Source organism: Bos mutus, chromosome 11, assembly GCF_027580195.1.
Source record: "Bos mutus isolate GX-2022 chromosome 11, NWIPB_WYAK_1.1, whole genome shotgun sequence".
NCBI classification, from domain to species: Eukaryota; Metazoa; Chordata; class Mammalia; order Artiodactyla; family Bovidae; genus Bos; species Bos mutus.
The window spans coordinates 44,340,369-44,364,977 of record NC_091627.1 but is presented as its reverse complement, the minus strand read 5'-3'; the positions used below and the strand labels follow the sequence as shown (position 1 = coordinate 44,364,977).

General features: G+C 37.4%; 1 protein-coding gene across 4 annotated transcripts in view; it reads right to left on the bottom strand.

Moving 5' to 3' along the window:
* VPS54 (VPS54 subunit of GARP complex) overlaps nt 1–21,882 on the bottom strand; it is a 102,647-nt gene extending 80,765 nt beyond the window's left edge. For all 4 annotated transcript variants that reach the window (XR_011466038.1, XR_011466039.1, XM_070379376.1 and 1 more), the window contains exon 1: nt 21,743–21,882. The gene's annotated coding sequence lies outside the window, so the exon portion shown is untranslated. The remainder of the gene's footprint in view (nt 1–21,742) is intronic.
* Nucleotides 21,883–24,609: the final 2,727 nt, after the last annotated feature.

The following is a 24,609-nucleotide window of genomic DNA, read 5'->3' as shown; positions in this document are numbered from 1 at the left end:
GATCCCCTAAGACTAGTGGGATTTATCAAAAGGACCAAGGACCAAGTTAAAGGGGCTCCCACTGGTCACATTTATGACAAGTTGAGCACTCTAAACAAACAACCCTAATTGAGTGTAACATACTGAAAAAACAAAAAATGAATCTATCATGATACCTGGAGGAAAAGGAATAAGGAAGAGGGGTGGAGTGGGGTAGGTAAAGGAAATCTCTTCTTTACAGAGGAATGCCGGTAAGTGTGAAGAAATGACTGAAACAGAAAATCAACATTTTGTAAACCCCAATGTAAAAATCATCAATGTATGCTAAAGCTATTAGGTGAAAGGCTGCTCAAAAACAGAAAATTCACCTAATACCTAAGAATTAATATCACCTTACAGATTATCTTGCAATGCAAAGGGGAAAATGTATCTCTAAAATGGAAAAATCTGGCTGTCACCACCTTAATTAACCAAGTCATCAAACTTGGCATCATTCATAACAGTAAGACAACTTGATATTATGTGATTCATGAAATGACAATATGAGATAAATATCATTACCTATGAAGCACTTTCACCAAAAATGTTTAACCCAATCTAATCAACCCTCTAGACTGAGGGTCAAGCCTCTTTGTTCTGTGGATTCCTTCAGCACTCTGGTGAAGTCTACAGAACCCTAGCAGAATAATATTTACAATGCATAAAATATATAAGGTTACAAAATTACACTTTTTTTTTTTCACTTTTTTTTTTTTATGGAATTTATTTTTTTGTTTTTTTTTATTCTTCCAATTTTATTTTTAAACTTTACATAATTGTATTAGTTTTGCCAAATATCAAAATGAATCCGCCACAGGTATACATGTGTTCCCCATCAAATATAGCTATCAAATTATCTTTTAAAATTATAATACAGTAATAATTTGGGGTTTTTTTTTTTTTTTTTTTTTTTTTTTTTTTTTACTGGGTCTTTGGATGTGGGATATCTTTTTTAAATAGGATCCAGCATCTTCTTGTTGGTTTTTCAATAGCTAGTTGCGATTTTGGTGCTCTCACAGGAGGAAATGAGTGTATGTCCTTCTATTCCACCCTCCTGAACTGCCTCTATTTTTGCTTTTTGATTATGCAAATCTATCTAATTCCTTTAGGACTGACTGGGGAAATCAATTGTGACTATTCACTGGAAGAACTATTGCTGAAGATGAAGCTCCAATACTTTGTCACTTGATCTGAAGAGCTGACTCAATGGAAAAGACCCTGAGGCTGGGAAAGATTAAGGGCAGGAGAAGAGGGCAGCAGAAGATGAAATGGTTAAATAGCATTCTCAATTTAACAGATATGAATTTGAGCAAATTCCAGAAGATAGTGGAAGACAGAGGAGCCTGATGTGCTACAGTCTACGGAGTCAGACATGACCTAGTGACTGAACTATAACAACATCTAATTCTTAAGTAATAAATGAGCATAAATATTTGGGGATATTTGCAACAATTTAATATGATCTGAAAACACGTGAAATTTCACTTGGTAACAAAGTTATAGGTAGCATTAATATCCGTGGGAGGGGTTTCTTACATTCACAATTAAAGGAAATGCTAAATTCAGTTAAAGCAGGGTTTCTCAACCATGGCACCATTAACACTGACATTTTGATCGACATCATTCTTTGATGTTGGGGGTTCTCCCCCTGCACACTGTAGGATCTTTAGATGCATCCCTGGCCTCTATCCATTTGATTCCAATAGCAGCCTTCCACTCAGTTGTGACAACTAAAATGTCTTCAGACACAGCCAAACATTCTTATGTGGGGAAAGAGAGGTCAGAGGACAAATCACCCCAGCTGAGAACCACTGAATTAAAATAAAGATGTAATTTCTTCCCCATCCAAAATTCAGACTCCCTGAATTCTATTCACAGACCCTAAAGAATATGTGAACTGCAGGTTAAGTATTTTTTGCTCTAGACCTACCTTCCAGTCTAAGAAAATAGATGGAAATAGGATATTGGGATTTAAAACAAACATGGGGAAACAAACTGAGAATATGAGATAAACTACGAGAAAATTGGCCTGGACACTTAATCAATGTCATTTTTGAAAGGTGGGTAAGTATTCTATATTAAAATAAATAAAGACAACTATAGGCAATTGTGAGCCTTGACTGGATGCTGGCTAAAAAAAATTTTGCTCTAATACACTATTGGAACAACTGGAGAATTTTGAATGTGAACTGGATATTGTATGAGATTTTGGAATTAATTTTCTTAGGTGGATTAATGATGTTGAGATTACGGGAAAATTGTCCTATATTCAGGACATGAACACTACAGTATTCAGGAGTGAAATATGTCACCTACAACTTATTTTCAAATGATTGAGTAAAAAATACACACAGATAAAATGGCAAAATGTTAAAAATGGTTTATCTAAGTCAAATACATATGATTATAACGTTCTATTCTTTCATTTTTCTGTATGTTTTTTAGTTTTCACAATAAAAAGTTGGGGGAAAAAAACTTCATATTTTTCAAACATTAAATAAATAATGTGAAATATAAGTATCAGAGAGAAGGAAAAACATTAAATTTGTAATTGCTAATCTGCCCTAAAGATGGCATTATTGTACAACTTCAAATATGGAAGAAAAATCAATAAATTTCAATCAGGTTTTAATGTTGTAGAAGAGTAATACCATATATAGAACCTGGAATTCCTTAAAAGCTGAATGAGAAGGAAGCTGAGACAGAGAAACATTTACTAGATGCATTACCCAGGTACTATGTAAAAATCTCCTTTGCTTCTATATTAAAGTAATAGCTGCTTATAGAGAACATTGATATTACAAAATCACTCACAGCCAACTCTGAACTATCTATGGAACTGCCTATTACAGGTAAAGTAATAGCCAGACTTTTTTTTCCCCTCTACCATTTCAATGTATACAAAACATTTCACCAGAGTGGTTAACACAGATATACTAACTAATCATTTTACTTCCCTTCTATTTCTCAAGTGATTACTCTACTTTATAATATACCCTACTTTATAAAATCTAAACGTGTTTGCCCTCTATTGACCTTCTATCATACTGTGGTCCTCTAATTGGTCTCTCTGCTTCCAGTTTAAACCATTCTGCACATTGCTTCAGGATTAACCTTCTAGAATGTTTTCATTCTGTCATACTTCAGATCAAAAACCTTTAAAATTATTTATTATTTTCCAAACAAATGCCAAGCTCTACAAGTTGGTACTCAAGGAATTCTACAATCTGATGCTTACCTTCCTTTCTACCCTTATTTCCTATTACCCATGGATAATCTCTGTTCTAGATAGGGTGGTCTCAGTGTCGCTTTAATCCATCAGGCTATCAAGGCTTCCTTGTCTTTGTTAAGGCTGTGCCTTCCCAGACTATTCATACCATCTTTCTACCTATTCATTGTCTCTTCTCCCTTCAAAGTTCATTTCAAATTTCATTTCTAGATTATATATATTAAGAAAAATATACACACATTCTAAAATATGAACAAAAATAATCTCAACATTATTTTTAAAAGTGAAAAAGTTGAAACAACCAAACTCCTAAATAAGAAGAAACTGGTTATTTAATCAGCTACAGTACAACCAATGGATTACACTATCATTAAAAATAGGGTTGTAAACTTTACATCCATTGGGATGGTTACTATCCAAGAAAAACAAAACCAACCAATCAAACAACAACAAAAAGTGTTGGCAAGGATGTGGAGGTACTAGAAGCCTTATGTACTGTTGGTAGGAAGAAAAATGGTGCAGCCATTTCAGAAAACAGCAAGGCATTTCCTTCAACAGAAAAATAGAACTACCATATGATACAGCAATTCCAATTCTATGTATAGCCCCAGAAGAACAGAAAGCAGCATCTTGAGGAGTTATTTGTATACTCATGCAACAGCAACATTATTCATAATAGCCAAGAGGTGGAAGTAACCCAAGTGTTCACTGACAGATGAATGGATAAGCAAATGTGGTATATATACATAATAGAGTATTATTCAGTTCAGTTGCTCAGTTGTGTCTGACTCTTTGTGACCCCATGGACTGCAGCACGCCAGGCCTCCCTGTCCATCACCAACACCCGGATTTCAAACTCTTGTTCATCAAGTCAGTTCATCAAGTATTATTATACTATAATTATATTATGCTCTTTATATTATAATTATATAAGCATATATACTTAATATATAAGTATATAAACACTAGTATATACTATATACAGTATATTATATATACTATTATACTTTATTATAATTGTATTATATTATACTATATTATTACTATTCAGCCTTAAAAAAGAAAGAAATTCTGACGTTTGCTATAGCATGGATGAACCTTGACAATACTATGCGAAGTGAAATAAGCCAATCACAAAAAGATAAACTGTATGATTCCACTTACACAAAGTATATAAACAGTGAAATTCACTGAGACAGAAAGAATGTGGTTGTCAAGGGCCAGGGGTGGGAAACTAAGGAGTTGTTTAATATGTTATAATGTTTCAGTTATGCAAGATGAAAAAGTTCTGGAGATTGGCTCCACAACAACGTGAAATATACTTAACACTACTGAACTGCACACCTAAAAATTATTAAGATGGTAAATGTTATGTTACATATATTTTTACAATTTAAAAAAATGTCTAATAGAATTGCAAAATACTGAATGACATAAAAATGTTTGACATATACTGTTAAGTGGAAATAGGTCTTAAAGTAGTATGTCAGTATGATCCCAATTTTCTAATTTAAAATAAGCATATGTATTTCCAAAAAAAATGCACAGACATATACCACAATTTTAATAATGGTTACCTCCAAAGACAAAGTTACAAGACATTTTTATTCATTTGTGCTTTTTTGGAATTTTCCAAATGTTTTCCTATGAAAACTTATTACTCCATATATATATTAGTCAGGGTCTCCAGAGAAACAGACTCAGTAGCATATTTACAAGATAGTTAGTTATTTAAGGAATTGGCTCACCAACCTGATATGGAGGCCAAGAGAAGTCCCACCATCTGATTTCTGCAAACTAGAGAACCATGAAAGCCAAAGGTATAATCCAGTCTGAGGTCGAAGGCCTGAAATCCAGAAGGCCACTGGCATTAAGACCCGAGTCCAAAGGCTGTGAACCAAGAGCTCAGACGTGTGAGGGCCAGAGAAGATAAATGCCCCAGCTCAAGAGGAGAGAACAAATCACCCTCCTTTTCCTTTCTGTTTTATTCAGGCCTTCAAAGGATTAAATGATGATGATGATGCCCGCCCACACTGGCAAAGGCAGGTATCTTTACTCAGTCCACTGAATCAAGTGCTAATTTCTTCCAAAACACCCTCAAAGACACACTTAGAAATAATGTTTTACCATCAATATGGGTATCCTTTAGCTCAGTCAAATTGACAGATAAAATTAACTATGATGCTTCATTAATCAGGAACAATGCTATTATTAAGCAGCAAAAGTTCAGGTTCAGCCTTATACCTACCTCCACTATAAATCTTTTCTAATGGCTATTAACCCTCAGAGGGCTTCCCTGGTGATTCAGTGGTAAAGAATCTGTCTGCCAGTGCAAGAGAAGCAAGTTCAATCCCTTGGTCAGGAAGATACCTTGGAGAAGGAAATGGCAACTCACTCCAGTATTCTTGCCTGGAAAACCTCATGGACAGAGAAACCAGGTGGGCTATACAGTCCATGAGGTCACAAAAAGAGTTGGACATGATTAGTAACTAAACAACAATAACCCTGAGAAAACTAGCCTTCCTTTGATCTAGGATACTTATGATCTATATCAGCAATTTACAAACTTTTTTGATCCTACAGCCCATCAGTTTAAAAAACTTTTTAAAAATCATCATTTATAAATTATATAGGGTACAACATGCATTATATTAATGCATGCAATATAAAATTATGCTAAATGAAAATTTTTTAAAGAAGGAAAACATTTAAAATAATTAATTGCTGGCAAAAAGGTACCTTTTTACTCTATTTTTAATAGATAGTACTGTGATTTCTATTGGTCACGTATTATGTGAGAGTTGGATAGAATGTGATGGATGTGATGTGATGTGATGGATGTGAAGAAAGCTGAGCACCAAAGAATTGATGCTTTTTAACTGTGGTGTTGGAGAAGACTCTTGAGAGTCCCTTGGACTGCAAGGAGATCCAACCAGTCCATCCTAAAGGAGATCAGTCCTGGGTGTTCATTGGAAGGACTGATGCTGAAGCTGAAACTCCAATATTTTGGCCACCTCATGTGAAGAGTTGACTCATTGGAAAAGACTCTGATGCTGAGAGGACTTGGGGGCAGGAGGAGAAGGGGATGACAGAAGATGAGATGGCTGGATGGCATTACCGACTCGATGCACATGAGTTTGAGTGAACTCTGGGAGTTGGTGACAGACAGGGAGGCCTGGCAGGCTGCGATTCATGGGGTTGCAAAGAGTCGAACACGACTGAATGACTGAACTGAACTGAACTGAATGTGATTTCATTATGATTCATTATTATTAAAAATCTTGATTTAAACTTCATGAAATGGTAATTCAAAGGTTTGGCTCTGAGTTCAATTTATTTTTATACCTGATTTTAATGCTTGTTATTGGGGTAGGGGGAAGTATCTCACATATGAATGTAGAACCAAATGGAAGAAATCACTGATCACACTGCCTAAACTCTCTATTTTGAGATTTTTAAAACAAGGAAGAAAACTCCACTCTGGGCTTTTAAAGAGATCATCATTTAACAAAATAGCACAGTGATGGAATATTTCCAAACATCCATTTTTTAAAACAGATTTACAATAGCTTGAGTGTTTCTAAAAAATCAACTACTCTATTTTTTCACTATACTTTACATATAAAATTTTATATATAAAACTTTTTTATTTAAAAACAAACAAAAATACCCTGTGGGGACAGATTTAATATGTCTGTCTGTCTGTGTCTGTGTATTTCATTCTGTCTGGTTACATATTATTGTCAAGTCACATGCCATTTCTGAAAAAAAAAAAAAAATTAGCAAGTTTGGAATGCTTTTTCTTCTTGGTTAATAAAAACATACATAACATATTCTTGAGTTTAACACATTCTTGACAGCTCTTTTGTACTTTTAATATATGGCTATGGAAAAGCTTGTATTAAGAGTAGAAAAATCCAACTCTGTGCTTTGTTATTTACTGTGGTTCCATTATTAGTATTTATCCAAGATGTAACTAGAGGAGTTATTGAACATTTTGTAAGAGTTGGTTTATTTAAAACTAGATAACATAATTTGTAAACCTAATTAACTACTCATAAAAGGCTATTACATCAGAAGGATAAACTAAGTGAAGGATACTACTGTTAATCCCTTGAGCTTACTCACTTATCTATATAATGTGACTATCTGATAAATAAACATGTGGACTGATTGAAGATGTTGGTATCAAACTTCATAACAAATATTAGTAAAAGTCCACTTCTTTCTTCTTTAGATAAAAAATAAATATTCCTTAAGCTGCATGCAATTCGACAATGGAGTTTAGACTTAATCCACAAGACTGTGGTGAGCCATTATAGACTTAAGACACTGGTGTTGAATTGATGATACATCATTCCAAAAGAGTATTAGTAAGGAGGGCCAAGTACAGTATCTAAGGGGATTCCAACAACATTTCTGAAGAAAGAAAGATATAAAGAAAAGCTTGTGATAAAGAAGAGAAGGAATATCAAAGAAGGTAGAAGGAAAAAGGGAAGAAAAATCAGCTCAGAATTCACAAATAAAATATTAATACTAAGGGAAAAAACCTCCTTTACATTTGGCAATTAGGAAGTAACCACATCACATTGGGAAGCAATGTCAAGTCCAATAGCGGGGGTGGAAGCAGAATGCAGAGGTTGGAGTGAAATAGGTGAGGAAATTAACACACAAAGGTTATTGTTTCAAGAGACTCAATTATAAGATTACAAAACAGAATACATAGTACAATCTCATTTTGATACAAAACCGTATATATAATGTATGAAAAGGTATATGACAAAATGTTAATGATGGTAAATAGCAGGTTTTTCCTGATCATCGTATTTAAGTACTTCCTCCTCTTACCTTATCCCCCATCCAACACACACACCCTGGTTACTCTCTACTACTAGCCTTATGGTTTGTCATCTTTATAGTACTTTCTCAAATTATAACTGATTATTTACCTGCTTATTTCCTGTCTTTCTCACTACATCATAAAATTATACTTGTTTCATTCATCTTTCTATACCACACCTATCATAGATGAATGTTCAATGAATGAATGAACAAATGAATATCATGGAAAAAGATGTAAGCACAAACAAGCCACTAATAATGTTTCTTATAAGTTCATGTTCAAAACAATCTAAAAATCTAAGTCAAAAATATGTTACCTTGTTTGTATAACATTACCTGACATCCTAAAATTTGATTCTAGATTTTTATCTTTCCTGTAACACAGTATAATATATTGGTTAAGAAAACTGACCATAAAGTGAGTTAGACCTCTGTCATTTATTAGTAGTGTGACCTTTGACAACTTTCTTACGCTGCTCTCAGTTTCCTCATTTGTAAAATGTGACAGCAACAGTGTCTTCCTCATAGCAATGTTTTAACATTTAAATGAAATATAATTTATATAATCTTTGTAAATCTTGGCACGTAGTAGACATTCAACAAATAATTGCACTACTACTATTTATCATCATAAACATCTTAAGCCTTAACATTTGGACTGTGCCATGCTAAGTCGCTTCAGTCGTGTCCAACTCTGTGTGATGCCATAGACAGCAGCCCACCAGGCTCCCCCGTCCCTAGGATTCTCCAGGCAAGAACACTGGAGTGGGTTGCCAGTTCCTTCTCCAATGCATGAAAGTGAAAAGTGGAACTGAAGTCGCTCAGTCATGTCCGACTCTTCGAGACCCCATGGACTGCAGCCTTCCAGGCTCCTCCGTCCATGGGTTTTACCAGGCAAGAGTACTGGAGTGGGGTGCCATCGCCTTCTCCGTTGCCATACAAAGTTTTAAAATTAAAGTTTAGGATTCCAAACCTCCTCCATTGCTTCAGTGCCTCTAGTTTGAGGTGGAGGAAGCAAACCAATATGGGCAGATAGAATTTACTATTAGAAAAGTGGTCAAAGCAATGGTGGTCCTCAAAGCCATGCCAGTCAAAGGAAAGAAAAAAAAGAGTAGTGGAAAATAAAGATGAAACTTTAGCAATTTTTGATAAAATAAAAGCAAAACTGTTTGTGAGAAAGAAGAGGGATGATGAGGCACAGAAGCTAGAAAAACTATTTTTGGAAGACATTTAATAATGGTCAAAATTCAATCCATTGAAGTGGAGTGGATGAGATAGTTGGACTAGACTTTAAAAGATCATCTGTCTCAACTGTTTATCAATATATGAATCCTTTCTACTCGGGTTCTCTCTGCCTCCATTTGAAAACCATCAGTAATGGAGAAGTGACTGCTTCAAAAGCAGATTACTACTACAAAGCAACTATAATTGTTTTAGGAAAAAAATATCTCTTGTAGTAAACAGAATCCCGCTTCCCTGAATTTTGCATCACCGTTCCTAGTTCAATCACATTACAGGAATAATAAATAATTCTAGTCACAGGAAAGTAACATTACAAAGGAAGAAAGTGCCGAAAAAGAGGGCTAATGAGAGCTCAGAGCAAGGAGCGGGGCAAATACACGTAAGAGGTGAGGGAGAAAGTGTCAGAAAAATCATCCTACAGAAGCCAAGGGAGAAGGGTCCAGAAGGAAAGTATGAACAGTAGTGTGAACATGCTGCAGAGAGAGGTCAAGGAGGTTTTTAACTTCAGAAAGGACGATGGATTAGAACAGTTTTAGGACAAAGTTTGGGGCAGAAACCATACCACAAGAGGTTAAGTAAATGATGAAGTAACAAAGGCAACAATATCAACATGTTTTTGGTGATGAAAGAAAAGCAATTAAGAGTTGAGCAAGAATTTTTTAGGCCATGGGAGACGAGCACATCTACAGGCAAACAGCAAGAAATCAACTGGAGGTGAGATTAAAAGAAATAAGAAAAAGTGGTGGAAAAAGGAGACGAGAGAGAAGGAAGAATTAGATTCTTAGGGGGATGGGATGGAATGGATGGAGAAGAGGAAGCAGAAAAGATACTGAATAGTTATACTCAGAGACTATGAGGTACCTTGGGCTACGCCCTACTTTGAGAAAAACAGGACTTTGTCAGGCAACAGTAAAAAAATGAGCAAGCTGATCCAGAAGAGTTGCCTTCCACACTAATCTTCTGCCTAATGCCCTTACTGATGATGTGCAGGGAGATCAGCTGGGACTTGGATGAACCTGGACTGCCTCACTCCCACCACTAGTTCTGAAAATTATCTGAAGTCCTAAGGTCAAAAGGGCAATGAAAATATGTTATCCATGAAATAAGGAAGGATGGCAGGGGAGAGGGAAGCAACAGAAAAACAATAATAATAACAATAATAATTACTAAACACTATATGGTCCATAATTGCTTAGTTTCATTTATATGATTTTGCCAGTCCTGCTAACAACCTTGCAAGAAAAACACTTCTGAATGAATCCATAAATGAATGAATCAGTGATCCCTATTCTGTGATAGAGAAACAGGTTCAAGAGTAACTTGGCTTCACACCATTTAGCTAGTTAGTTGTGAAGATGTGATTTGCACTCAGATCTTCTGATTCTAAATTCTATATCTCTGTCCCCAAAGCACCAATTATTAAGTCCATCTTATATTAAAAATAAATGGCAACAATAATTAATATCTTTGATAATTTTTAAGGACTATTTTTAGGGCAGTTTTCGCTTCAAATAATTTTATAAAACTGAAATGGGTAGAAAATTATTACTTAAGGAAAAAGACACTATACATTTTCATTAGTATAATTTACCATTTTTCTAAGCAAAAGGGTAATTTCTGAGCTGCAATGAGGGATAAATATGTTACAATGGGTCACCAACATGAGAAGACAAGTACTTATTTATATGACAGCATTAATTGGTTAGTATTTTTTGAAAGCTCAAATCTTTATGTTTAATAGTTAGCTTCATTATTGAGATCACTGTAAGCAATAATATACATGATATATAATATTTTATAACTTAGCTACTTTAAAAATTATGATTAAACTAGACTCTGTCAGATGATAAATCTTACACAGTGGAGAAGTATATTATTTTCATTTTAGCTGAAGGAAAGAAGCTTAACTATACCATTAACCAGAAATTAGCTCTTAAAATTCCAAAAGTGTTGTTCCAAGTGTTTCTTAGAATATCACATATTTGAGATATTTTAAATTTACTATGATTAAAAAATAATCTCTAATAATTTTTATCAAATCTATCTTTGGTTGGACATTAGAGTTTTTTTTTTTCCCTGCACATATCAGTATTTCTAAATTGAGGGAAATCAAGTTGAAACTAAAGAAACACAGAAAATAAGAACAGAGTTGTGCTAATCTAATTTGCTTTTTCCTTACACTCCCATTTGACATTTATGAGACCCTGTGCCGTGCAGGAAATTCTAAATATATGTTTCCTTAAGTTCCTTATTTACTTTTGATTTAGTGACAAAAAGGAACAATAAAAGAGAATCTTGTCTGGAAGGATAAGATATAAATATTTACAATATTAAATTTACATATTCTTAAATGGCTATAAAATAAAGTAATATTTAATGTGTGACATTCTTATTAGGAATAAAATCACAAATATCCTCAAAATACAATATAAATACATTTAAAAAATCTAGATGTTATTAAAAATAAAAACAATGTCTTTTTCCCCCAGCATCTATCATACAATATGCTAAAAAAAAAAATACTATAGCAGCCACTGAAATTAAGGTTCATAAGCCTGGAACTGAATGATATAACTGTACTGTGAAAAATCTGTCTCTAATATATAAAAAGTTGAATGTAAACAAAATATAACTTGGATGCTTTATTTTACTCCTTTAGGGCATTGATATTACTGTATTACTAGTGAAGTTTTGTCAGAGTGAATCAGATAAGAACATAGTATTCTATTCTTGGTGTCTTGGCCAAAGAGTAACAAATCCTAAAATCACTCATTCAAAGTTACTGGAGAATACAAATGTCTAAAATATGTAAATCAGTAGACACTTATTAACATGTCTACAAAAATAGTAAAATTAAAATAAACTCTATATAATCTACCCTACCTTGAAAGTAGTTGCTAAAAGGAAATTACTATTAATGTATTCTCAAGACGGAGAAGGCAATGGCACCCCACTCCAGTATTCTTGCCTGGAAAATCCCATGGATGGAGGAGCCTGGTGGGCTGCAGCCCATGGGGTCGCTAAGAGTCGGACACGACTGAGCGGCTTCACTTTCACTTTTTCACTTTCATGCATTGGAGAAGGAAATGGCAACCCACTCATTTGTTCTTGCCTGGAGAATCCCAGGAGCAGGAGAGCCTGGTGGGCTGATATCTATGGGGTCGCACAGAGTCGGACACGACTGAAGCGACTTAGCAGCAGCAGCGGCAGCAGTATTCTCAAGAAGGACAAAAATGACACTAGGATTTATCCACTGTTTAGGTTACCCTGCCTTGCTTTTTTCTAGAGTAAAAATAATCTAGTGTTAAGTCTATCTTTATTAGTAAACTATATATTTTATCTAGGTCCTTGAAGGGAAGGGTCTTCAAGTAATCTAAACAAGTATGTACTCTATAAAAAATAATAAAGATTATGCTGTTAAAAAATTTTTTAGAGAGAAAAATAAAGCAAAATAGCTAGAAACTCATCTGCAGTGAGTCAGTAAGTGATTCAAGAATGAAAATATTTAAATGTTAGTTTGAGGTATAAAGTAAGTAACTGTAACTATGGAGTTCATTAGTACTATAACCCCAAACCAACAATGAAATAGCATTTTAATGAATTACTGCTTGGTATTACCTCTATACCTTTCTCCACTGTTTGGGTCTCTTAGCCCAGTTCTGCCTTACAAGCTTCTCTGCTTAGCTTGGATCTCATGGTCAATAACTTCAACAGTCTCCCTTGCATGTTTAATTTTCTCCTTGCTCATCCATCTTCAATACAATCTGTCTTTGCTTTTGTTCCTGGCTGCAGAACACAGCCAGAGAAAATTTATGTAAAACATGCAGATTATACATTTATGAGTTCCAATCTCAAATGAGGTTCTGCTCAGCAGTCCTTTCACTTATTTATCCTCAAGCACTTTGCTTTCCCAGTCCCCACAGTGTTTATAACAAACTTCATTACTTTAATGTTCCCTAGCTTACCTCCAATCTCATGCTCAAAAAGTAACTATCTACCACATATCAATAAAATTAAGTCCTCAGATATGACTTCTTCCATTCATACCCTGCTGCTAAGTCACTTCAGTTGTGTCCAACTCTGTGCGACCCCACAGACGGCAGCCCACCAGGCTCCCCCATCCCTGGGATTCTCCAGGCAAGAACACTGGAGTGGGTTGCCATTTCCTTCTCCAATGCATGAAAGTGAAAAGTGAAAGTGATGTTGCTCAGTTGTGTCGGACTCTTAGCGACCCCATGGACTTCAGCCTAGCAGGCTCCTCTGCCCATGGGATTTTCCAGGCTAGAGTACTGGAGTGGAGTGCCATTGCCTTCTCTATTCATACCCTAACATACCTAATTCTCACCTATACACAACTCCTAAACTTTCTGAGTACAGTAAAAGATGTCTACTCTTTTCCAGAGCCAATCCCCAAACTGCTGTTCTTGATCTCATCTTTCTCCACTCCAAGACCTTGATCTATGAATTATTTCCTGACTCTCCTATTGTCAATTTCATCAATTCATCAAAAAAAAAAAAAAAAAGTCAAGTACTAAAGTTCTTTCCTTCAGCTCTATCTATTCAAGCTAATTCGTCTTCTCTCTCTTCCCTGGCAAACTTCTATTCTCTTTCTTGTCTACCTCCTTAGCAATCCATCTTTCATCTTCACTACTTACTTGGCTCTGGAAAAGGTGAGAAATGACTTGATTTCTAAATTCAGTTGCTTATATTCAGCATTCCTGCTCTCACTGCTCTCAAAAGTCAGCGAAGATAATAAATGTAGACAGAATGAAAGAATTAGAAATATCACTATTTGTAATGCTCCAATGCAATGGCTGATCCAAGCAAAGGTCATTAACGGGGATGCTAAAACCATAAGTTTAAAAGATTGTTAGGAACATGATATTTACATGGCCACAAAGTATCACAAAGTCAATCATGTATTAAACAGTAGAGATCTGTCAGTTCTTACCAAATGATCAAGCTGGAGTCACCAACAGAGGACAGCCTGGTATTAGGTGTCTCCTAATGTGATAAAGTGATAGGTATATATATATCACCTGTTTTGTATTCTCATCAGAAATATTCTATCAGAATCGAATCATTAAAAAAAAAGACTAATTCAGAATATGGAGGACAAACACCTCCACTCTTCAAACGCTAAACCCAAGAAGAAAGGGAGACAATGAGACTAGTCCAGACTGAGAAAGACTGAAGAGACACAGAAGCCAAATGCAACGTATGACTCTTGACCGAATCTTGCACTAAAGGGAGAAAAAAATCTATAAAGAATTTTGGAACGAATAGGAGAATTTAAGTATGGACCATATGTTGAATAATGTTATTGAGCAATTGTTGATATTACTAGGTATCATGGTGGTATTGTGGTTATATAAGAGAATGTCCCTGTAACTGGGAAATACATGCTTAAGTATTAAGAATGAAGCATTGTAATATCCATATCCTGTTACCAGGTTTGGCAAAAGGTGTGTGTGTTCATTCTACTATTCTTTTGACTTTTTTGTGAGTTTAAAACTTTTCAGTAATAATAATATGAATCAATGGACCAATGAAGGCTTACTAAGAACTGAAGATAAGCAGAAACGAGTCAGATAGATGAAGGGGGAAAAGAGTGTGATAAGGAGAACCCTTCAGGAATACGGAATAGTAAGTACAAGAGTTTGGAGGGAAGAGAGAGCCTACTGTCAGAAATCACAAGTAATTCAATCTGTTTATTTAAGGGGAACAGGGAGTTGTGGAGAGCCACTAGACTCGAGAGATAAATTGGGAAAAGAACTTAAATGAATTTATAAATTTGCTAAAGCAATAAGGAATATGGATTTCATCATGAGGATAAAAGAAAATCACAGAAATAAATTAACTGAGGAACGATATAATCAAATTTTCCCTTAAGAAAGATCACTGATTGTAACACTAAAAATGGACTGGAGAGGACTAAGACTAGAAGAGATGAAATAGGAAAGTTGTAATAATGTAGGTGAGAGATGACAACAGCCTCAACTCAGATAACAGTACAGAAGATGGAGAAAACTAGACAGATTTCATATTTTCTCTAACTGCTTGTCAGTAGTCCATACCCAAATTTGTAACTGCTTACTGGGCGTATCTTTACCTGCAACTCTCAGAGACACCTAAAATTCAAGACATCCAAAACTTAAATTCACTATCTTCATCCACCCTTCTCTACCTTCCTTCTCTATCTAGCTTACCAAGCTAATGACAAATAGGGCCAATTTAACTCTTTGACCTCTCTACAATCTTCAATTTCCACACCAATTCTACTCTTAATCAGAAATCCAGCCCTTGCTCTCCATTCCAACTGACACTGCTATAGCTTAGGATTTTATTTAGCCAAACTGAAAAAGAAAACAAAACAAACCAGGTCACAAACTTTCTTGATAACTATTATGATTTCAAAATTATTCACTCCATAGGAGAAAAAACATTATAAAACATGACATATTACCACAATATTCATACACAAACACCCAATCTCTGAACTTAGTTTTAATCAAAAAGCTAACTAATTGAATATAAATTATTCAAATCAGTAGCATTTATGACATGAAAATTTGCCCCCACTCTCTACAATCTGATTGTTTTTTGTTTTTGGCCATACCAGCTGTGGCTTGCAGGATCTCAGTTCCCCAATAACTGAACCTGGGTCACAGCAATGAAAGCCTGGAATTCTAACCACTAGACCACCAGGGAACCCCCTACAATTTTTTAAGTTCACCATGAAGTGAAAGTGAGAGGGAAGTCGCTCAGTCATGTCCGACTCTTTGCGACCCCATGGACTACAGCCTGCCAGGCTCCTCCATCCATGGGATTTTCCAGGCAAGAATACTGAAGTGGGTTCCCATTAAAGTTCACCATACTTTTTAAAAAATCCTACCAATACCACAACATGACTTATTTTGAATACTATCTCCAACCATTCTACCCTCATGCTGTCCAAAAAAATCTCACTGGATAGCTGGAACTCTGTTTTATCTGCAGTTTTACTTTTGTATGATTGTGAAGGAAAACTGACCAGTTTAACAAAATTCTAAGATTACATTTCTCCCCATTCATTTCAAGTATTTCAGTTAATCCAACTCTAAATGCACAACAATGAACTACCAAACATACAGAAAAATCAAAACATTTCTTTATTGTATAAAAAAAGATGCTGAAAAATAATAAAGAAACAAATCTAGAAATAAATGAGATTTTACAAATAGTGGATAGGTTTAAAACCCCTATGTCTTCAATTGAATCCTCACATGTGAAGAGCAATTACCAGTGGTAGAAAAATTCTTCTAGAAAAAAGGAAGGCATGAATAATAAATGAAGGCAGAAGGGATTATTCCTAATAAGGGAAATGATCCAGGATAACTATAGTTTACCCTTGGTAAGGTCAAAACTCTTTGTATAAGGCACTTCTGAAGTTTTTAATTCTTAAATTATACATTTTTTATGGCTTTTCAAACAGCATATTTTGAAAACAAGGTAATCTTTCCTTGATAACTCAATTTCACCATTTTAATAATCTGTTTTATATTATGTTGTAATGGTGATGCCCTCAGGTGCTACTGAAGGAAGTCAGTCTGCCCCTAGGTCAAAGAGCTTCAAATTATGGTGATAATACTAGCTCCAATATTTTGGCCACCTGATGTGAAGAACTGACTCTTTGGAAAAGACCCTGATGCTGGGAGATTGAAAGCAGGAAGAGAAGGGGATGACAGAGGATGAGATGGTTGAATGGCATCACCAAATCAATGGACCTGAGTCTGAGCAAACTCAGGGAGCTGGTGATTGATGGGGAAGCCTGGCGAGCTGCAGTCCATGGGCCTGCCAAGAGTCAGACATGACTGAGTGACTGAACTGAACTGACTAGTTCTTTCACTAGTTTGTTATCAATATATTTTTAGAACTCTCTTCTCCCTAGAGAGGTTTTCAGCAGTTACTTCTCTGCCTTGCTTTCTGTATTCTTGCTTCAGCACCATCTATATCCCTTTCTAATTTGAATCCTCTGAAACAAGTAACTCTTTTTTTTTTATTAATTGAAGCATAATTAACATGCAACATTATACTAGTTTCAGGTACAGTAACTAACTCATATAGTATTTTATAGCTGACATAGCATCTTAACATATTACCTCATTTAATTCTCACAATAACTTTAAAATACCAAAATTACTGCTATTCCTACCTTATAGATGAGAAAACTGAGGCTCAGAAAGATTGGGTAATTTATCTAATAAAGTCATAAGGCTGGTAAATAACAAAAGTGATTCCAACTTTTCAATCTCCTTTCATCACCAAATTAAACTTGCTACAAAGAAATTAAATAAGAGTCAAAAGTGAGGCCTAGGACTTCCCTGGTGGTATTGTGGTAAAGTGGGCTTCCCCAGTGGCTCAGATGTTAAAGAACCTGCCTACAATGCAGGAGATCCAGGTTCGAGCCCTAAGTCAGGAAGAACCCTGGAGAAGGGAACAGCTATCCACTCTAGTATTCTCGCCAGAAGAATCCCATGGACACAGAAGCCTAGCAGGCTACAGTCCATGGGGTGGCAAAGAGTCGGACAGGACTGAATGACTAACACTTTCACTTTTTACTCTCACTGTGGTAAAGAAACTGCCTGTCAATGCAGGAGCCACCAGTTCGATCCCTGGTCCGGGAGGATCTCACATGCCTTTGGGGCAACTAAGCCCATGCTCCACAACTACTGAGCCCATATTCTGCAACTACTGAAGCCTGTTCACATAGAGCCTAAGCTCCACAATAAGAGAAGCCACTGCAGTGAAAAGCCTGCGAACTACAATGAAGAGTAGAACTGCTCACTGCAACTAGAGAAAGCCTGCATGCAGCAATCAAGACTAGCACAACCAAAAAGAAATAATTTTTTCAAAAAGCGGGGCCAATAAGAAAAAAAGATGAGATTCATGAGTAAGCTTTGAATTTTTCTATATCATAATATACATTATTAATTAATTAAAACACAGCTTACTTCTCTTCCTTGGCAGTTGAAGCTACCAGAAAAAAAAATAATCTAGGTAAAGAAAACACTATTTATCTATTTTAAATTCAAAAACCTATGTACCAGTAATGAACAATTCAAAACATAATAGCTCAAATCTGCAATAAAATAAGGCTGCCATTTTCAGAAAGAAAATCAATTCTTTTACTTCAGATTTGAAGACAACTAAGCAGACTAAAAAAGTATCTGCATTATGTCACAGATTCTTCCCTCACTGCCTCCTCTTACAAAGAGAGAGAATTGCCAGAGGACCTAAAGTTTAACCTTACCCACCAAACAGAGCCCAATGAGAATATTTTCCCATCTGGTGGAAGTCAGGAACATTAGCTCAGGCCCTTACCAGAATCATGCAAACCACAGGATTAGAACATTACTGATATTTAGGGTCAGATAATTCTTTGTTGTGTGTGTCAGGAGGTTGGGGGGAGGCAGGGTGGAATGGGATATGTCTTGCACATTATAAGATATTTAGCAACATCCCTGGCTAGAGGCCAACAGTATCCAACCCTCAGCTGTGAAATGAAAAATGTCTTTGGACATTTCCAAATATCCCTCGGAGGGCAAAACTGCCCCTCTTTGAGAACCACTGATTTAAAAGTTAGGGTCCTAGGTCTTGAAAAAAAGAGGCCTCCAACCAGCCCTGTATAATTTTTTTTTAATTGTGTTTCTAAAATGTGGATTTTTTAAAAATTAAGATGGTAACAGTACAAAAAGATACCTAAATAATATATATGCTATCTTCCTTTAGCTTAAAGCATTTTATAGGATTTTGTAATATGAATCACATGTATCGTCCCCTTCCTCCCTCCATCCCAAAGATGGGGAAATGTCCAGTTCTCTCACTACTCTGCTAGTAAAATGTCAAATACATACATCCATATGTACGTACATACTTATACATAAGATCTTAACAGTTCTAACTCGCAAATCCCCATTTCTTGCTTTACATGGTAACACTGTGGTTCTTAAATCATGTGCCCTAGAGATTCAAGCTTCCACTCCAGATTTCCTCATCTGGTTCCTGCCATCTATTTGTGAAGGAAGTAGAAGTAAGCAGATGACCTTTAAGATCTTTTCAACTCTAATATCCAATGGCAAAAACACTCCTTCAACTTTTACTTACTGACTCCCAGCTGACTAAACCACCTCCTCAGATCACTGAAGTCATTCATGCTAACTTTTCTTTCTCCAGTAGTAATCTATGATGAATACAACCAAACAGGATGTCAACTGTTTAAAATATCACTTTTTAATACCAGTGATCAGTTGATTATTGCCTGACTCAAACTATTTTAAACGTGGAAATTAATTTTAAAAGAAAAATTTTTCAGGGAGTAATACTGTATATATGAGTGAACCATAACAGGCAAATATTGAGATGGAAAGTAGATTAGTGGTTGCCTATGTCCGGGGGTAGGGTGGAGTGGGGAGAATGGGGAGTAACTGCTAATGGGCAGAGGTTTCTTTTTGGGGTGATGAAAATGTTCTAAAATTAGATTATGGTAATGGTTGCACAACTATGTAAATTACCTAAAAATGGACGAATTTAACACTTTAAATAAGTGTACCCTACTCAATAAATATTGTAAAAAGCTTAAAGCAGAAAAAGAATTTTAATCAATTCTTATTGATAGGAAAGGAATGTGATTAAGAACAAATTCTGCAAAGTTTCCCATTTCAAGATTTGTGTAAGATTTGATTTTAATTCTGACATAAAAACTTAATACCTATCCAGAAATTAACTTTTCCAGAAAATAAATACAAATTTAATCATCTTTTCCTAATAAACTCTGGATAACTTAAATGCAATGAAAAACATTTCAGAAAGCCAAATGTTAGGGTAACAATACCTCTCTGCGGCTGCTGCTAAGTCGTTTCAGTCGTGTCCAACTCTGTGCGACCCCATAGACAGCAGCCCACCAGGCTCCCCTGTCCCTGGGATTCTCCAGGCAAGAACACTGGAGTGGGTTGCCATTTCCTTCTCCAATGCATGAAAGTGAAAAGTCAAAACCTCTCTAAAACCAAAATATATTAATATCATCATCAACAACAGAACAAAGACAGTCTTTACAGTTTTGTTGTAGTTCACTCTTTGTAAAGAAAACCATAGAGATATTTTTAATTTCTTTTAAAAGTGATCCTCAGGTTGTAATGTCTGTCCTGATAACGCAATAATTCTAAAATTAAGACAGTATCATTTTAAAATAGCCAAATCACAATAAAATCGCAAACATCTAATCCCTTAGACCATAACTATCAAGCACCCAAAATTTGCACACATTGATTTTTATCAAAACCTATCATAAGCAATGATGACAACTATGAACAATCAAGTAATACCTATTTCCAGGAAATCAGAATCTGACTGCAATCAAACAAATCCCATCATTCCATCTTAGAAGTCATTAAGGCTCTCAAGCTACTTTTCCAAATAGAACATCAGATATAAAAGTCAACCAGAATGTCCGTCAAAATCTGCAATTTAAGTTACCACAATAACATTTCTCAGTACACTATCATGACATCACTTGCCTTTTTAAAGCATTTACTATTAAGACTGCCCTGGGGTTTGACAAATCAGACACAGAACCAATTAAAAATAAAACACAAAAACATTCCAACTGAATTCTTCGAAAGTAAAGAGAGCCTAAATAAAGATCAAAATAAATCTAGTTAATGGGGAACTCTTAAAAACAAACTGCAACCCGGGTCAGCCAAAATTCTAAAAATACCATCCCAAACTCAGCACATGGACAGACCAAGTGTTAATCATAATGGGCAGGCAAAAGTTCCCCTGTCAACAACAGGAGAGCAGGTTAAGGCCTGCCTTTGTATCAATGCAGAGACGGGAAGATGTATAACTGAAGAAAATTAACTACTGAAGAAAATGATTGCGAGCTAAACTGCCAAACTGCAAAACACCGAGTTATTTTCTGGGCTGGCCATCTCCAGGAAGAAAAAATGACTTTTTAAATTTAAATTATTCCAGTAGGATCAAAAAGCAGGTTAAGGGCCCGGCTAGAAAAAGAAAGGGAAAGTTTGGGGGCAGCGTCTAAGGAGGGTGGTGGAAGTTCCACAGCCGAAATACCAAGAGGGGCGAGAGGGGCGAGAGGGGCGAGAGCGGCGAGAGCGGCGTCGCAGCCGCGGGCTAGGGGCGAAGAGTACAGCTGCCGGCCCGGATCCCGGCGGGAGAGTGAGAAGGAAGAGGAGGAGGTGGTGGCCGGGAGGAATGGAAGCTTCGGCGCTGGTCAGTTGTGACCGAAACTCCGCCGGCTTGGGCCTGGGAGGAGACAGAGGGGGTGGGGTCTCTGTCCTCCCTCCACGGCAAGTCGGGGCGAGAGTGGGCCGCGAAGCGCTGGGGGCCGCGTGGGGCCGGCCCGACACCTACCTGCGGGTCCCGGGCAGCCGCCCTAGAGCGAGGCCTAGTGCATCGCCGCCGCCTCCAAGCCTCCACGTCGCGCCGAGGCTGCTGCTCCGCGGCCGCCGCCGCCCGGAGCCCGGCTGGGCCCGAGCCCGGCTTCCCGCCCCGCCCCGCGCCGGCTGGCCCGTCGGCCGGGGGAGCACAGGGCCGCCCTCTCGAGCCCAGCTCCGCTCAGGGGTGAGAGGCGGCAGCGGCGGCTCCCTCACGTCTCTCCCGGGTGTCCTGTCAGCCAGCAGTTTCCCCCGAGTCCGCAGCGCCGCCTCCGCCGCTGCTGCCACCGCCTCTCCCACATCCCCGGCCTCCAGAGGAGCCGCCGCCGCCGCCGCCGCCGCCGCCGCGCCGCGACCACTACCCCTAGCGACTCTGCTCCCTGCTCTACTGCTTCTCCTCACCCCGCCCGCCCGCCTCGGTCTGGCTAGGTCCGGGGAGACAGTGCCAGAGGCCGCCGCGAGGCCGCCGCAGCCCCCAGCCCACAATCCACCGCGCGGCTCCACCGGGGCGGGAGGCCGCGGCCGGGGCCGGGGGGAGCGCTTGCCGTCTCGGGAGAGGGCCGGACCTGGAGCGGGTGCCGCCGGCGTTACCCCGGAGCGGGGAATACCCCGCGCGGCCGCTCAGCGCCTCCTCTAATCTTTAATAACTTCCCAGGCAGAGACAGAAACGCACGCTGAACTCGACTTTTCCCTACGACCCCTCCCCCACCCCCAGGTGCTCTCGGCTGCAGCCAGGTGCCGCTTGCCGCCTTCCCGGGTCTGTACGCGACCCCTCAGGGTGGCCCTCGACCAACCGACACCAAACATCCCTCAATCACTCAGCACCTATTAAAGCAGATACTTCCACAACATTCCACCTCTCCTTTCACCCCTTTAAAGTGAAGGCTGTTCAGAGTTTCCCGGTTAAGTGTCCTTTGAAAGGTTTAAGGTCACCCCCTCCCCAACAATCCACTGGACTCTGGAAACAGTGCACTCCCTATGGAGGCCTTCTCCCACCAAATCCCAAGTTTTGCCCAAGTTCCAGGCCTTCCTCTCGCACCTGTCACACTTCTCTAGCCATGGAATCAGTTCTTCCTGCTTTGATTGAAATACTTGAAGAGTGTGTATGTGTGCATGTGTATTATTTAATACCTCCTCACTATGATTCTCAACAGTAATCCAATTTAGCCTGGTTTCGGAGGGCTGGTGATCTTAATCCAGTTAATAGAATCCACAAGAAAGAGAATGTGTTAGGATACTTTTTAAAAGAGAGAAAAGGGCCTTTTGAATGCTTATTTTATCAGCTAGTGTGTTTCATGTGTTTTATCAAATCAAAAGTGAAAATGTAACTCTTACCGTTGGAGATTGAAAAAAAAAGTTTCCAGTTTCACTTCTAAGAAGTCATTTTGAAAACTGCAAACATAACTATTTTACCCACTAAAGAGCTAAAGTTGGGGGAAGGGAAGGACAATAGAGAAGAAACAAAAATAGTTGAGAGGAAATTCTTTATATTGTTCTAAATTCAATTTTCTACAATTTTGTAATAAGGAGAATGAGAACAATAATCTCCAACATGAACTAAATTTAACTATAAAAATAATAAACTCTCCTAAATCCTGGGTAAAACCAGATTACACACGTTACATACATTACACAAGAAAGACTCACCAAATTTCACCAAAGGCCAGAGAGAAAAATAATTCACTTTAAATCTAGAATCAGTTCATAGATTATACTATGAAATGGATGCAACAAGTTCTTATATTTTGAAACCACATCAGGAAACCAACAGTAGTTCAAAAGCTGCCTTATACCCAGTGGTTTGGCGTTTTAAAAAATATTTGCACTTATACCCGACCTTGCTCAGAAAAAGATTCCAAGTTGCTGTAGTTGGCACTTGGGTTAGAGAATAGCTATGAAGTATCTCTCAGACACTAGCACAAGACAGACAGGTTTGCTTTCCTTATCATCCATTTGTAGATAACAAACCATAGGAAGAAAATACATGTTGAGTATTGCACTGAGTTCTTTCAGGGATCCAGCATGATTTTGTTTTTACTAATTCACAGAACAGTTCATAATCATGAATCTAAATCTAAAACTAAATGCTGATAATCAGGTTTGCCAAAAACATAACAAAAGACTCTTAACCGGATAAGGAATTTAATTTAGAAGTAGGTATATTTCCGATTAATATGTTCACCTGTTATCCCTTAAATGATTGCAGTATTAAAAAGAAAAGCCAAATTGAAAACAAATGTGTAGAGATATGTAATTAGTATTAATTTCCAGAAAGCACAGATCACAGAAAATTAAGAATAACTGATAGAAATCATTATTGCCCTCAAATGAAGCAAATATCAAGGCAATATTTAGCTAACCTATTACTAACAGTGTATCTGGCATTATCTTTATTAAACCTGTTGAGAATTATGAATGGTGATAGTCACCGGGGTCAGATATTCTCATTAGATGGAGAATGGGCAAATTTTCTAATGCTGCAACACCTATGAAAGGCCTATGTCATGTTTGCTATATGCTCAGCACGTATTTGTGTATGGGGCAGTTGTGAGACTAACATGTTTCTCAATTAGTGAATACCATTTTTAATGACTTGTTTGACAGAAACTATACTTTCATATGCCAATATAAATACAGAAGGGAAAGGGAACATAGTTGTAGGAACAATCAGAAAAAGAATTTTGCAGTTTAGTTAGATACGAGCACTAGCCCCTCTTTTCTCTACAATGTATGTGCACAGTCACGTCCGACTCTGGGACCCCATGGACTGTAGCCCACCAGGTTCCTTCATTGGGGTAGATTCTTTACCACTGAGCCACCTGGGAAGCTCTTTTTCTAAATAGC